We start from the raw sequence: 17,181 nt of genomic DNA on the forward strand, positions 1-17,181 counted from the left end.
CGTTCGATTGTGTGTCTTTTTATCTATCTTATTTTATTTATACATACATACGCGTAAAATTAAAGAACACAACGACGACGACGTTGAGAGGATGACACACCGGGTGACGGCGGTGCCTCAATCTGAGCCCTGGTTCCTTGAAGCGGCAGCTTCTGCTTTACTGGGCTACTTCCTTGGAGCCTGATGCTTCGACCCCAGTGGACCCCAGTAAGCAGCAGCGCCATCATGTTCCTGGGGCTTCTTCATGCACCGATCGAACGGCGTGCCAGATCCCCATGGCTCGCTGCTGACCCGCCCAACCCACCTCCACGAAATCTGGACTTCTGCGAATCGGACTGCCATCCTTCCCAATACCAACAATCCATGTCGTCGTCATCATGCATGTATATACTCATAACATTATCATGTTCACTAGACGCGGCACCGCGGGCCCCCATGGTACGGGCTGCTGCCTTTCCGCGGTGCCGCGGCTCTCCAGAGCAAAATAAATAAAGACTAAAAACTAAAGACTAAAGACAAAATGCTTTGCTGACCAACAGCCGGTAGCACCTTAAAAGAAAGAACAATAGTGTTTCCTCGTTTAGAGGATACAAATTCTAAAACTACACCATACTAGTAGCGCACATCACTGAAATAACATACGCAATATAGAAAATAACAGATTGTCTCTTGAACGCAAAACGGCAAAATAGACATAATTGGGAATATTTTTTGTTTCTAAAAGCCAAATTCAGAAACCTAAACTAAACAAATGTTTGCTGAAACTCGGGGTATATCGTGTAAATCGTTTCGAAAACGTATCAAACGAAAACACTATTCAACACATTTGACGTTGTTTCACACCTCGAGACACTGGCTAAGAATGGCGCACCGACCGCCGGCGTAGCATAGCGCGTAGTCGTGAAATGTCTGCGACTGATGACGATGATAGCTTATTTGCCAAAAAAAAAAAACAAAAAAGAAGACTCGGCGCGGACCTTTCATCCGTCAGGGCTGGATATGGCGCTGTATGCGTTCTGTCTAATGCAAATGAGCGGAGCGGAATGTATTCTCCCTAATAAAGTATTTGGCCAGACGCAAATGGTGAAAAGGGTGGGAGGCCGGAGAGATGCGCAGGAGAGGAGGTTCAGATAGCGGTCGCCCGCTTCGAATTCTCCGTTTATCTTGCTCTAGAGCGCGCGTGTGTATGAAGGCACTCTATCTTTTGCTCAAGACTGATACGCCACGTGTCGTGAGAATCGGGAACTAAAACAGCGTGTCTCAGAAAGCTGGCCATGTTTTGAAAAGAAATAAAAACAGCAAACAAAGCTCACGCAGAAACGCCGACACACAAACTACAAACAATATAAACAATAAGCTACATCCAATGCACAAACGAGTCTATATATTTTGGCGTATACAATAGTTATGTTTTGTCTAAATAAGATGAAAACAACTCAGAATCAGGGGGTGTAACAGCACTATCTGGTAGAACATTAAATTTTCTCACTGTTCGTGGGAAAAAGGATAACTCTAAACAATCTTTATTAAATTTGAATTCATGCAAGTAACGCGAGTGCTTGTTCCAAGTGATACGCGATTTATGAAATCTCACGTAAGTTGATGGGTTTAATGAGCAGTGACCCAGAAAAAATAATAGAAAGAAACTCCAAGCTCTTGTTCTTTCGTCTAGACTCAAGGGAGAGAAGATTAGATACAGCGTACAGCTCTGTTGGTGAATCCAATCTACAATACTTCGAAAAAAATAAAACGTAAGGATAATCGTAGCACGCGTTCGAGATCAAGGATAAGATATTTAGTGTGGGGGTCCCATACTTCAGACGCATACTCTAATAAAGGCGTATCAGCATTTTATAAGCGAACAGTTTTGTTTCAGTGGTGGCGAATTTTAAAGACCGCCGTAAGAAGGACAGTCTTGTATACCTTTTTAACGATATTGATTGCAGCCGCCTCGGTGGCTCCGAGGCGAGAGCGCCGGCCTACGGATCCCCAGGTGGCGGGTTCGAATCCCGACCGAGGTGCCCGCAATATGACGGAGGCTTATTGCGGAGAAGGCGCGTGTAACCGAGCTTTCGGTTGCACGTCAAAAGATCCCCAGGTGGTCGAAATTAATCCTCAGACCTCCGCTTGGGCGTGCCAGATGCCCGTCGTAGGTTTGGCACGTAAAACCCCCAAATTTGACTTTTGATATTGATTGCATGCACGTTCCATCGAAGATCACTGGTAATACAAACGCCTTGGTATTTGTAACTATGAACTTTTTCCAAAAGAACACCTTCAAGACAGTAGGGTATATTAGTGGTTTTAGCTTGTGCGTGATGGACATACAGACCATTTTTCATATTAAAAGACATTTGCCATTTCCTGCACTATTCCTGAATTTGATATAGAGATGCGCTTTAGATTTATTTGGTCAGGCGCAGTTATGACATTGGTGTACAAAATACAATCATCTGCAAAGAGCCTAGCTTGCACAGGTATGTCCTTTATCAGTTCGCTCAAGTTAAAGTATTGTGCTTTATCAGATCATTTATAAAAATCAGAAATCACAAGGCCCGAGAACCGAGCCTTGTGATACCCCAGAATGAACGGCAGGAAGGTCCGAGTAGCAATCTTCAATACTTACGAACTGCTTGCTACCGGAAAGGAATGCCTCGATCTATCCTAAAAGTGTTTGATTCTTTAACATAGGTCTTAGTTTGCACATTATTTTGTATGGTTCACTTTATCAAAGGCCTTCCTAAAATCTACAAAAATGACGTCGATCTGTCCGCTACTGTCTAGTATTTTAGAAAATAAATATACTACTTCCGTTAGTTACGTAGCAGTGGATGGCCCCCTTCGGAATCTGTGTTGGCTACAGACTACAGTTAAGTAAGCCGTGCTCCGCTAGAAATATACGAATATGCTTGGAGATGACGTACTCTAATATTTTACAGCAGGTTGATGTTAGGGAAATTGGTCGATAATTTGGTGCACTACACGGGTCTCCGTCCTTAAATATTGGAATGACTTTACCCAATCTCCAGTCGCTTGGAATTGACGAGCTACGAAGCGAGTTCTCAAAAACAAGAAATAGGTACTTCGACAACCATCCAGAATACCTGTTCAAGAACAAATTTGATATTTGGTCAGGTCCTCCTGCCTTAGTTGGATCGATATCAAGAAGCAATCCCGAATTCCTTCCGGAATATTTTTACATCAGCAATTTGTGATATCGTGGTGTATTAATCGAATTCGGGTACCTCGCCATTATCGCAAGAAAATGCCGTGGAAAAAAAAAAAGCTATTAAACGCGTTTGCTATGTCGACCTTTTCTGAAACAACCTGGTCATTTACTAGAAGCGGCGCGTTTAGACGCCGCGTTCTTTCGGCGTCTAAACGCGCCGAAAGAATTTAATTTAAATCTAGCGATAAATTTATCACAGAGTGATTTGATATAACTGCCCAGATTCGATATTCGTAAGATTATAACAGCATGCTGTCGCTTAAAAAAACAAAAACAAATGGAGTATAGATTTGCTTTCTCCCTAAATTCTTGTAAATTCCTTAACAACTTGAATCAAATTATGCGAAAACGTCCTGTCTATCAAAGCCGAAGATAGTAAGGCATCACGAGTAAATGCGTCCCAATTGACCTCCCCGACATTAAAATCTCCCCCAATTATTACTTTGTTTGAGTCAATACGTAGTTTTATTAAAAAGTCGTTCAGCTTCTGAACGAAGTCAAAATTCGTGCCAGTTAGACGATAAACTGCGCCAATTATGATCTCCGATTTTGTCAGTCTCAGTGTGTACCAGGAGTGTCGTCTATCAAACGACAGTCGATACGGTTTTTTACTACGATGGCCACTCCACCCACTCTTCTCGCACGAACTTTTCTAGTGATACTTAACACCGGTGGAAGAATTTTACTATCCGAAACAGGACACAACCACGTCTCGGCTATAATTCCGACATAGGGGCCATGTTCGACAAGAACGTTTCCCAAATCAACTGTTTTATACAAGATGCTCCGGGGATTTAAGTTAATTATGAAAAAGGCGTGTTCCCTGTCCATCCTTCTTCGTCACTCCCCTCGAAGTCAAACGTCCGTCCCCCCCCCCCCCCCCCCGCCCCCCCCCCGGCCTGAAAGTAGCTCCCTTGCTGTGTGACTGCAAGACGGAGGCCGAAGCGCTATGGAAGGTAGAAAGACCGCGCTGGAGGTGGGAGAACTGAAACTCCTCTTTGCTGCTCTCATTCCGCCAGTGACTATAGTGCCTAAGGCGCGATTGTTTCTACTTGTGCGTTTTAAAAGCACAGTAAACGTTTCCAATGTTGCTAGTATGATTGAACTCGTCGCAAATGAAAGCCTAGAGCTAAATTAGTCATTTTTTATTGTGCTAATTTAATCGACCTGTAGAACGCACCATCGGGTTCGAATGAAATGCGAACACTATCACTCTAAGAAAAAAAAGGAGGAAAACGGTAGCAACGGCGCGTCTTCCTCCCTTCTCCGGACGCGCGCTCCAGCAACACCTCCTAGAAGACAAGGCCGTAGCGCTCTTCTCGTGACGTCGCAAAGGAAGGCCATCGGGAGCGCGCGTCGAAGCGAAGGCAACGCGCGTGGATCGACCGTCGTAACGCGTTTTTAGTCACATACGCGTGTCATATTAGCTAAAATGAAAGCTGCACATAGCAACGGGTCTAGAAAACATTTTATTACACGAGCAAAATATTACACCGCTAAATAATCGGTACGAAATGGCACGAGGTATGCGTATAAGACGTCTATAGAAAAATGTGATTGTTTTAAGTCGAAACACTGAGTCATGCAATTATTGCTGTAGAAATGCATATTTTATACAGAAATACTTCGACAAAATGGCGAGACACGCAGTGATTTTGAAACAGCAAAACAGAACAGTTAAAAATCAGGTAGGCGTAGTCAACGCGGACAAGGCAAGACAAGTGTTTCTCACGATCATGTAAGCGACGTTATCGCGTGCAGTCACTGAATTCTTGCATCATACCCCGGCCACATGGCAAAATTAATGTAATTTCGATCGAATGACATTATGGGGTCGACAAATCCGCTTGCGGCGCTCGTATAATCACTCAAGACCGCTAGCTGATTAAATCCTATATGACTGAATGAAAATATATTAGCCTTTCCGTGTGGCAGGGGTACTAAACGTACTACTTATTCTACTAATTAATTTACCTCTCCCTATGAGCTCGAGCTGTCGTAGAACAAAACATAACTTATTTTGTATATAATAATACTATTACCTTAATAGTTAAGATTCTAGTATAAACGCGGTAAAGGCAATACAATAACCTTAGTGTAAATAAACACAGAACCACAAACAACGCACTTTCAATAATCACACAAACTTGTTTTTCACCTTCCAGTGAAAACTATATCACCGCGCATATTTACACATGTCGACGCAACTGCATACGAATAACGACAAAGAACAAAATTGCAATCTATCATGCGATTAAAAAAAACGATTGCCATTTTACTTGCGTCCTACATGACCAAGAAAGCCCGTAAATAAGTTGTTTCTCACCTGTCAATGGTATCCATACGTTCCACAATATCCGTGACAAACACATTTGAACACGAACTCCAAGAAGCCTCTCTCTATCGAGAGAGAGGTCTATCGATTAATCGACCAGAGTCTTCGTTGGCTAGTTGTCACACGTCACTCAAACCGTAGCAGGACTTGTTTCACGAATCCACGTAAATGCCGTAGTATCAAGCGAACACAAAAAAAAAACTACCCGAGACTACGGTGATGACAGAAATACGACGGGAAACAAGTCTCAAAAGTACCACACACGAGAGCAGCGGCGACGAAAGGCTTAACGTTGTCGACTCATCTTTTGCTGGTGTGCGCTCCCTGCGACAATGACTGGATTTCTTTTCGGTTTACTTCCCTTCTGAGATGTCTCAGCGTTCCTTTTCAGACAGTCAGCAGCTCACACACAACGTAAATTTACCAGAATCGGAGCCATGTGGCATCGGCAGCATCGCAGCCGGTCCTCTCGAAAAGTGTGGGGTGCTGCGGAACTGCACGTAGTCCCGCGGTTACGGGGATACTCGTAAATATAAATTTGGTACTCTCAACCTTGGAAGCGCGGTGTATATGACGTTTATATTATATATATAATAAATTGTACGAGACTGCGCCTTTAAAACGTATATTAATGTCGGATAAACGCGCATGAACGAACACCACCGCGCCGCTTGTCAAGGAACATTTTTTTCACGTCGATAGCGTATTCTCACGTAGTTGCGCCATGGACTTCCTTCCTTCGCCATTGTGACGTAACCTCTCAGAGCGCTATGGCCTTGTCTTCTAGGAGGTGTTGGATCCAGGCAGACACGAGAAGAAGGGAGGAAAGAGAAGTTTTTCTCCTTCTCCAGGCAGACGGGAACAAGTTTCCACCCTCCCGCCTCATCTTCTTTCGGTTTCGTTTTTAGAGCACGTCGCGTGCATTGTTTAATTAATGTTGTTTAGTTGATGGAGCGTCAGCGAGAGCGAAGGCCGCCTGTAATTCCGTCTCCCAGTTCAAACGTGCAGGACATTCCGGTTGCATTGACGTTTTTTTACCACTAATTTCATCAAACGAGCAAATGAAGCCGTTAGAAACAGCGAAGTTCCGGAGCAGCGCCAGCGGCGCTACGTACACTAGTCTAAGATGGCCGCCTTCGATGGCGGAACGATGTTTCGACGTTGACAACGTGCGGAAACCGCGGAAACTGGGTCCAAGACAGGCAGGTCTGGCTACCGGGTGCCTGGGTGCCTTCTGTGTTGAGTTAGGTCCTGTTTTCCGATGCCGAGTGCCATCCAGCCATCAACGTGGTTCTGTATTTCTGCGTGTCACCAACACAGCAGCAACATCGCGATGGCAATTTTGTGCTGCCATCGCGCAGCACAACATTGCATTGTGTTGTGCTGCGCGACAACGTTATGTTGTGCGTTGTGAACATAATACTGGAATTATCGTCGATGTGACCGTATGTTCGCGTTATCACTTGTGTTACGAGATGAGATGACGTAAACTGTCATACATTGATGCCGCTGGTCACGCCGTAATCAAAGGGGGCAGGATATCGCACGTTGACATTCCAATTTACATTAAAGGGTTTAAGACCCCTTGAGGGATTAGGTGTAATCGATCGACGTGCGGATAGTCATGTTCGAACGCTGGTCTGAACCGTAGCTCTTATCGTACATCGGCCCATGTGACTGTCGTCTGCGATGTCCTGTTGTCTCCTCCCCTGGAGCGATTGCGCACTGGGGAAAGGACCGAAAAAGTATGTAAATATGACGGAAAGTACGTATTTACAGTTTGGAATTTTAACAATAAGGAAAGATGGTAGGTAAAATCGACACAGAAAAAGCTATCCTTTATTTTGCAGTTTGAATATACTACGGTTCCTGGAGAAACTTCCCTCCAAGTGTCGTGCTGGGATGAGCGCTTGACGTTTACGAGCTCACCACGGCGTACCTCCGTACACTGAACACCTGCCGCAAGATGCGGCTTTGAGTTCATTCAAGTTCATCGAAAACCGATTTCTCTGCCCGTGAAGCTTCGCTTCCACCTGTGTGAATACACAGGTGGAAGATGTTGATTCCAGACGACAATTGCAGCCGCACGCGAATAACACAAATCGAAACAAATACTGAAAATACTAACTACGACGTGCCGTGCGGGGAACCGAACACGTGGCTTGGAGCCCCAATGAAGCGGCTTGATTTATTGGCTTTCAAATAATTACGGCATGAGCGTTTACTTTTTATTATGAGATTCATCCCCTTAACCGTTCAAAATACCCTCAGAGATATGACATTGCTGAAAACAAAAACCAACATTCTAGGATAATTATTTATTGCTTAGGTCAGTGGTTCTCAAATGGGGGTCCGGGGACCTTTCGGGTCCTCGAAGGCATTCTAGGGGTCCGCGAAGACCTGCCTCATCACTCAAGCCCGGCAACAAAAGTTGTATTTTTTATATTACGATGAAACGTTCCGATTTTCGGGTGCGTTTTCTCGTCTGTATGTCACTTCCCTAGTAAAAAAAGTCATTTGTATGAGAAATTTCTTGTGTCCAATAAACACATATGAATCATACAAGATATATAAGAACATATAAGGACCATATAAGAATTATATGAGGACTATATAAGAATTATATAAGATATATAAGAACCATATAAGAAACTTATAAGAAACTTCACACTACTTTCTTAAATGGGTCTTGTATGTTCTTGTATATCTTATACAGTTCTTATATCGTTCTTATATGGTTCTTATACGGTTCTTATATGTTCTTATATATCTTGTATGATTCATATGTGTTTATTGGACACAGAAATTTCTCATACAAATGAGAATTTTCAATAGGGTTAGAAAAGTCTGCTTCAAACTAGCCCTTAGGTATATCCATTTATTAAACCATTATCATAATTAACCTAGACCTTTCCCTTCCCCTGGCCGCGAACGGGGTCCTCCATCATCTCCGCCGATCCACAAGGGGTCCGCGAAACATGGATGGTTGAGAACCACTGGTTCTCAACCATCCATGTTTCCCCACTAAATTAAATAATAACACTGATGTTAAATATTTGGGAATTACCTTGTCAAGCACACTTAACTTCTTTTAATGTCATTAAAAATGTTAAAAAGGCCAGCCGAACTTTAAATTTTCTTATCCGAAATTTACGCGGTGCTCCACTGAAACTAAGGGAGACAGCCTACTGCTGCTTGGTTAGAACAACAGTGGAGTCCGCATGTGTTCTGTGGGATACGCATCAAAAGTACCATGCAGATAAGTTAGACAAACTTCGAAACCGCGCGGCGAGATTTGTAACAGGAAATTATAGCAGAAATAATAATGTTACAGTTATTAATATATACTTGGTTGGGAAACTTCATTGTTAAGACGCAAAGGGTTTCGATTGATGTTCTTGCTCGTAATTTTTAATGATTTCACAAGTACTGTTAAAAGCAAACACAGAGAATTACCTAACAATATTTCAAATCGTGTGGATGATTCCAAAAAGATAAGGGAAATTTTCTATAGAACAGATTATAAACTGTTTTCATTTTTTCCAGACACAATTGCTCAGTAGAGCCTGTTACCTGGATCTTTTTTTATCAATGACTACGTGGAAATATTTATCTCAGGAAATGGTATTGATTTTAATGTCGTAAAATATTTTTAACGTTTATGTATTCTCTTCCTTGGCAGCCGAGGCTGCATATTTAAATGTTCAGTTTTTTTAGTTATTTATTGAGCGTATTAATTCCTGGGCTGTACCTGCTATAATGCCGAAGTTTCGGCTCTGTGTTTCTTTGTAAATATATAATAATTAAGCAAGATTCATATCATATCTTTTATTGTCGTCAAAGAACGCGGTAGGGGTTTTACATTGGGGTTAGCCTTTTTACCGCATTGCAAAGCCCCCGCCGACTGTGGCATTGGCATGCTTAACATCAGACATGTACGATACGCGTTAAAAGTAATGGATTACTTGTAATTGATTACATTTTGCTGTAATTTTGTAATGCTTCAATTACTTCCTTTAACGAGTAACGATCTTTGTGATTCAATTACTTTCTTGCTGTAATCAATTACAAAATTACCCATACAAATTTTGTCAAATTTGTTTTTCTTTTGCGAGAGGGGTTAGAAGTGCTGGTGTCACTCAGTTCTGGGCAAAACCGGTCCACAGGTTAAGAAAAATATGCGAGCTGGAGAGGAGGAAGCAAACGAAAACTTGGGAGATGGAGCAGATGGAGTCGCCGACGCTCGCGAGCTCCAAAGTCTCTTTGAGCGGACGAGAACCGCCGTCCGCGCGAAGCGGTTCACCGACCTGAGCGCCTCGTACACAAGGCGTCTTCCTTTTATTTTGTTTTAATTGTAATAAACGAGAGCTCAGACTTCAGCCTAACTCCGGCACGAAAGGTTGTCGTTGTGTTCTGTTCGCCAAAATTACTTAAAACGAAACAGAGAGGAGATACCTCCTCTCCATTCCAAGCTTGCGTTTGCTTTCTCCTCTCTAGCTCGTAAACGTTTCTAAACATGTCATTCATTTTTTTTTTACAGAAGATTCGCCACCTAGAAGATTTCTATACGCCTTACGTCCGGACGCAGCGGACGCTACAAGCTATCCTAGCCAATCCAGCTCTGTGAAGTTAGTCCGTGATACGCTTTCCGCGGGTTGCTGTGCCCCCTATCCAAGGTCACGTGACACTTACATGGCCTTAGATTGGCTCTGAGTGCTCGTAGCATCTGTTGCGCTCGGATATTAGGAGAAACGGAGTATAGGTGACGTTGGCCTGCTGTCCTTTTTTTTTTTTTGTCTTTTATTTCTGTCTTTTTCTCTCTCTCTTATCCTGTTGGTTTCAACTTTTCTTCGGAGCAAATGGACGTATCCAATTAACGATATCTTTTTTACACACGGCGGAGGTGACGTGCTCGTCTCGTTGTTATAAAAATGAAAAATATTCTCCTGATTTCGTCACCTCGTAAATAAATTGGAAGTGATAGGGTGATGGAGGAACCAGGCCTCGATTCTCCGTGGCCTCAGCTTGCACCTATGTTCGCACTTAGAGACGTGAAAGATAAAATCAACGTCACGTTCGGATGTTTGCTTTGTCGGCCACTATTTAAGATTCTTTCATGATCAAGGGCCACCAACTCCAACTTACGGACGCACATAAAGGTAACGTGCTTTTTTGTTATGCTGATCATTTTACTGCGCAATTTTAATATGCTTACTTATAACACCCTTAATTTCTGGGATGCTTAGCAAATTTTGCTTAGCACCTTTAGGTGACAAGCTCTAGTTTTCCTCTGGCCACTCTATTTCCCAGGCATACTTCCAGCAGCGCTATTGTTCGTCTTCCTTCTCGTTCCCGTCTATGCCTTTGGATTGTTTTTTAGAATTCAACGAGGAAACAGTTTGTATTCAAATCGATGAGCATGCTCCTACGAGAGTTTGACTGGTTTAGGGGATATCACTCTCAAACATTTATTTTCTTGGTTCTTATTTAGTACGTTTGATGGGATCTGTCAAAATTATGTATTCGTCCCAATATTAGTTCCCGAATAATATCCCTCCATCAACGGTGCCAATTGAAACTATGAGCTCTGTTCATGACATCAAGATTCGTTGGAGGGTGACAGACGCAAACTTCGAGATACAACGGCTGCTGAAACTGAACAAGGTATAGAGGACAAAAGAAAATGTATAAATGCGGAACACCTATTTAAATCTGTATATGTGGTACAGTAATAAAAAAAAGTTGTATGAAAAGTAACGTGGGAAGTAATCGGTTACTTTATAGTAATTTTTTTATTACTTTGTGTAGGCTGTAATTGTAATTGTAATCGGTTACTTTTTAGAGTGAAGTAATTGTAATTGTAATTGGTTACCTTTTTCAGTCACGTGTACAAGTCTGCTTAACATTCACGCAGATGCCAAATCTTATTGCGAACCGGATATCTAGCCGGCCGTAACGAAATTGTGCGCGGCTGACGACTATGTAATTCCACCATTGACGTCTGTGTTTGTAACATTGAAAAATGAGTTTCGTTTTGACCAGCAGCCGGCAGCTCTTAATATATCGAACCGCGTCGTGATTTGTTGCTCCGGAAAGGACTAGCCCTACCCTTTTCAATACTCACATTGAAAAATGATCTTACCGAAGTTACACTCACGAATATTTGAAACAAAACACAATGTCTACAAACTAGAACATGCTTCGCTTTTGTTCACACGCTGTCCAACATTCTTATTGATACCATCGAGGCGTGCCACCAAAAATTAACAAGCACACGTTTGCCCTCGGATGGAGGTATATCCGGTTTATTACCGATGCTTTATTCGAATTTGCCAGAGTAACAACATCAATTATTAAGTTTACTCAAGGACGATATTTTACGTTATAATCTCGAAGAGAGGCCTTTACCTTCTGCCTTTTCTGTCAAGCACCGTATTAAGACCAGTGATTCTCCTCCAGTCCGCCACAGGCCCTACCGTGTTTTCCATTGGAGCGTAAGTTGGTTGATAAGCAGGTTAAACACATGCTGCAGAAATATGTTCCTTCACCTTCCTCTAACACCTGGTTCTCACGCATTGTTTCATTCAAATGAAAGATAGCCAATTAAAAATTTGTGCGGACAAACGAAAACTGAATAAAGTAACAAAAGTATGTATATCCACTCCTACGAATAGACGACGTTTTAATTGCCTCCAATAGACCGATCTCACCTGCCATTTTGACTACGCCACCGCTGCCGCAATGCATCGAGAGAACTTTAGTCTTTCTGCACGCGAAACAACTTTGCTGGAGCTCTGCGCGTGTGGAGCAGGAGACGGCACGAACCGTCGCATGCACGGCCGTCTGCCTCCCGTGAACTAAAGTTATGGTGGCGTCACGCATGCGCCAAACGCTTGGTGAGATCGGTCTATAGACAATTTGCTATATTACCCAAGCATCAAGGAGAATGCAGGGATTGGTGTTCCACGCGCCACACGCGCACGCCTTTCCCGTTTAAAATATTCGAATTAAATAAACAAAATAAAGCGCTGACGAACGCACGTTCAAGATACAATTTCTTTTAACTTTTTGCATTAGAAAATTTACTACTGCTGAGGCCAGCACGTGCGACACGTGGAACACCAATCCCTGCATTCTCCTTGATGCTTGGGTAACATAGCAATAAGTATATTGCGTGCACTTCAGGGTAGCTAAACTCGTGGAGCCAAACATTCTTCGCTTTCTGACGTAGCGGGGGTAGTGACCAAACGAACGCCGCAAAGTTTCCTCCTCCCTGCGCGCTCTCAACTTTGCAACTTTTGAAGAAAAATCCCCCGTGATCTCTAGGCGGTGCACGAGAGCACGAGACAGCGCGGGGAGGCGAGCGTTCACGCCGCTCGCTGTGCGTTGTCTTTGGATTCTGTAGTGCCGACAATCCCGTCATGCCTCGCCCAGGCAAGGAGCGTGAGCAGACGACGAGAGTTCGTCTGCTGCGATGCGGCATTTGCACAGCGGAACTGAAAGAAAAAGTTGATTTTCTGCTCGAAACCACGTCCCGCGGGCCACAAACTCAAACGCGAGCTTCAATTGTAAGCGTCTGATATTTCACTAAGGGAGGAATCGACGGCCCGTGTTTTATTTGCAAAATTTGAGTCGTTTTGTAGCCGTACAGACGCTGAAACCTACCAGTGTGTAATGAAAGGCCCAGGACAACTACAGAGGCCGCGAGATCTCGCGTCATTTGTGTATGGGTGAAAAGTGGAAAATTTTTTGACAAAGCTCCCACAGCAGAAACCTGTGACGCATTCACTCAGCGTCCGGGAAGGCTAAACATAGAGACGTTGCCCAAGACTCAAGCAAAGTCATATTTGAACGGCAGCTATCTTGCCCCGTCATATCTTGTTTTGAGAAAACTCTCGTTCTCAATGCCCTCACCAGGGAAATAAAATGTCTTACGAAACGTATCGCTAGATGTTCCAAAGAACTAGATTTAAGCCGTATCCTTTCAGTGGTTCACTCATGATACTATGCTTAAAACGAAGCAAGCTCTTGCGCGTACAGTGCCATCAATTTTCTCAAGTGTATGCTGTTTTGTAGTCAGCTGGTTTCGGAAACTTACGCCGTCTGTAGATATCTCTGACAGCCGAGTTGCTTAATTGGAAGTCATCGTAAATGTAAGTTCCACGTTGCAGCAACCAACGTTTATAGATAAACGATGGCAGTGACTGGAGCTCTTGCAATCCCACCCATCACGTCGAGCAAGAAGGCGCTAGTTTGGGTATGAGGTCGGTACTTTTCTACAACATCTATGGCGACAGCATCAGTCTGCACTCGGTGCATTCGGCAAGTTCTTTCGGGGCCTGTTCTCCTTACAGCACTCCGCGGGTGTAATGCATTAGAACTCTCACAGTGCAAGTCTGGATCGCGAGTCGGGAGCCCGTCACTGGCCTCACCGGCGGCCATTGCTTGACGACAGGCAATACGCCGCGTCCTGTCTAGTTCTCCCTTCATTTTCGTCCTTGTTGTTTTGGCCTATTACGCCATGAGGCATTACACTCAAGTCTAAAAGAGAAACACGCAAAAATTGGAAGCTTGTACGCGGTGCTCGAGGGCGAGCATTTTATGACGTGCTGCGATGATTATGTTGGCTTCTTGGAGATCAAATAGACATTCGCCAAACGTTCGAACATCGATTAAAAAAATGGTGCGGAGCACCACTGGCTTTACCGACACCGCTTGCTTCGGTTGCTAAATAAATGGCACGTTCAGCGACTGAACGGCGCGCTCCGAGTTTCAGTTTGTCACGGAAGCCCTCACAGTAGTTCAAAGAAAAAGCTTTCACCATGAAGTACTATGTACAATCGGTTAAAACGATGCGAATGCCCCCAGTAAAGGCCTTCTAACTTGCTGAGCTTTGATTGCTATGAAATCATGGATGACTCCACAATAACTCTCGGTAGCCGTTGTCTCATTAAACACATATCACAGTTAACGCCCAACAAAGTCGCCCTCGACCCTCAACCACACAACATTTATTTAAACAATATTGGTATTTTAACGCGTTTAATATTCTTGCCCACAATATTAACTGTTATTTGCGGAAGCACGATAGAAGTTTCATTGTAGAGAACAACCTACTAACGTAATAAAATTGAGTTTTCCCGTTTCTCCTATAGCATGCATAAGATCGTGTCAACCGATGACTGCCGGTGGTGCCGCTCAACCCCAGCAATACAGGCCTCTATCCGCGATCTAGCCTCCTAAGAAATCAGTGGTGCCAGTGCTATTAGACATAAATCGTTTATTTGCATCGGTACACCCGTACCTGCCGGATGTCGGGACGAGGCGCAAAACCGTACATCCGGCGAATATTGAAGCCGGTTTTCGGCCGAAATTGCCTCGACACTCGCCAAGAAGCAACGTGCTGCTCGGCGACTCGTTTGTGTAATTTATTTGTTCAGTCATATTATTGGGTCCCGGGCCTATGTGTACACCCCAAAAAAGAAATGTACTGTGGTAATTACACCTTGCCGAGATGTAGGCACGTAGCCAGAATTTTGTTTAAGGGGGGGCCCATGACAAAGTGCTCTATGAGGGGGAGAGAGGAGAGGAGGCCCCAGCAAAATGCAAGATTTCGGGGGGGGGGGGGGGGGGGGGGGCGTTTAAACACGTTTTAAGAAACGTGTTTAAAAAATCGCACATTTTTCAAAGTGTGAGGTTTACATTTTTTATAACGTCTATTGCTACACTTATTAGGGTGCTAGTTATGGGACACCCCACTTAAATGTATAGCCTGACGAGAAGGGGTATTGTAGTTTTACATATTTATAAAAAGGTGTAGTGCATTATCACGTGTTTTAAGAAACGTGTTTAAAAAATCACACATTTTTAAAGGTGTGAGGTTTACATTTCTTTTATGAGGTCCATCGCTACACTTATTAGGTGTTATTTACGGGAAACCCCACTTACATGTATAAAGATGTGAAAATGTTTAATGTCTACATACCTCTAACGGAAGAAAATCTCTTTCATGTGATTACATCGCGTGCCGATGAAGCCATCCGTCGATGACACGTCGTTCGATGAACTGATTTGACCGCCAATGACTGACGACTGCCAGTAGAATTTCGGGGAAATAATTCTGCCGGCTGCCGGGAGACTCGACCCTACCCAAGAGTTACCCCGGCCCTTGTTTGTTTCCACACATTCTGAATTGTATACCAGCTTATTAGTACCTCTTCGGATATTACAAAAAAAAAAAAAAAACGATGGCAGCCGCAAAAACTCCGACAGCCCGGCTCACAGTCATGTGGGAGACTGACAGGTGCTCGTCAGTCGCCACCATGCCTTGAAAGCTACCGGTTCCGAAGAACCGGAGCGCGCAGAGAACTTGTTGTTCCACGGTCATGGTAGACGCGATTGTCCGCCGCCTCGAAGTCCGGGCGCCAAACGAAGCTCGTCGCAGAGTCAACGCACAACGGCTTTCGATAGCCGGTACTGTCGCCGAAAGTCGTCGTCGGGGAGTTGAAAGGCGTCCCCGGTGGTTTCAGTAGCGACGCCGACGGTGGCGGAAGATAAGCTCGGCCGCAGCGTACGGCACCGCCGTGTTGACAAAGTTTAACTTCGCCTCGATCCGAAGCGAAGATCTCGAGCTCAAACCACGGCTCTCGCAAAATTCGGAAACGTCACTTTGACGTCAGTGACAACTTCGACAAACGAGGTTTCTAATCACCTTTTTTTTTACACAAACTTCGGAGGGATTTGGAGCGTCAGCAGGTCGCCTAGGGACCATCTGCAATGCATTATTTTTAGCTTGGCGTAGGAATGTAGGGACAAACGGGCGCTACGTCATCGGCGAAGCCGTTCAATCAGCGGGCTCCTCGCGCCCCTCACGCGCTGCACGCGCGCCTCGATGAACTTCGCTACATTCTGCCTCTCTCAAAGAAATGAGCGTTCGAATGATTGACACCTCGCTCGGCGCGATGTCAGCGTCGCGAGAGTCCAATTAGCGCGTTCCGCAATCTTCGGGCGCAAAGTTGTGCTTGACGAGTTTAGCAACCCAATGAACTATATGAGCTTAAAGCCGGGGTTACAGTGCTTGTACATCATACAAAAGACAGTCTGCATGCAGATTCGAACGCAAGCAACCGCGAGATCCGGGCTTTGAATGTCGCATGGCAATGAGTTTAAGGAGAAAACTCGGCACGCGGTATTCCAACCATGGATATCGCGGTGAATCGTGTTTCCAGACTGTCTTTCGTATGATGTATGAGCAGTGTGAACCCGGCTTTGGGCAGTGTTGCAGGCGTTACGGAAAAGAAAAAAAAAAAAAAACGTTACTCGAAACTTGTAAATAAGAAGAACGCGTTGCCGACCAACGTTACATTAAAATAAAAGGAACGCGTTACCGGTACCGGTACCGATAAAAAAAGTAACGCAAGTTTTTATAGCGTTATTTTTTTTAATTATCAGTTAACACGTTTAACTGTTTTGACGTTACAGCTATACATTAGCGCCAGTGTTGTGCAAAATACTCAACAAAATTATCTAAGATAAAATACTAAATACCCATTTGAAAACCTATTTAGAGTAGTATTTAAGTTACTTTCACTTCAAACTTTATGTAGTAGAGTACAAA

The sequence above is a fragment of the Ixodes scapularis genome, unplaced genomic scaffold (assembly GCF_016920785.2).
Source record: "Ixodes scapularis isolate PalLabHiFi unplaced genomic scaffold, ASM1692078v2 PGA_scaffold2__306_contigs__length_199485367, whole genome shotgun sequence".
In the NCBI taxonomy this organism is placed as follows: domain Eukaryota; kingdom Metazoa; phylum Arthropoda; class Arachnida; order Ixodida; family Ixodidae; genus Ixodes; species Ixodes scapularis.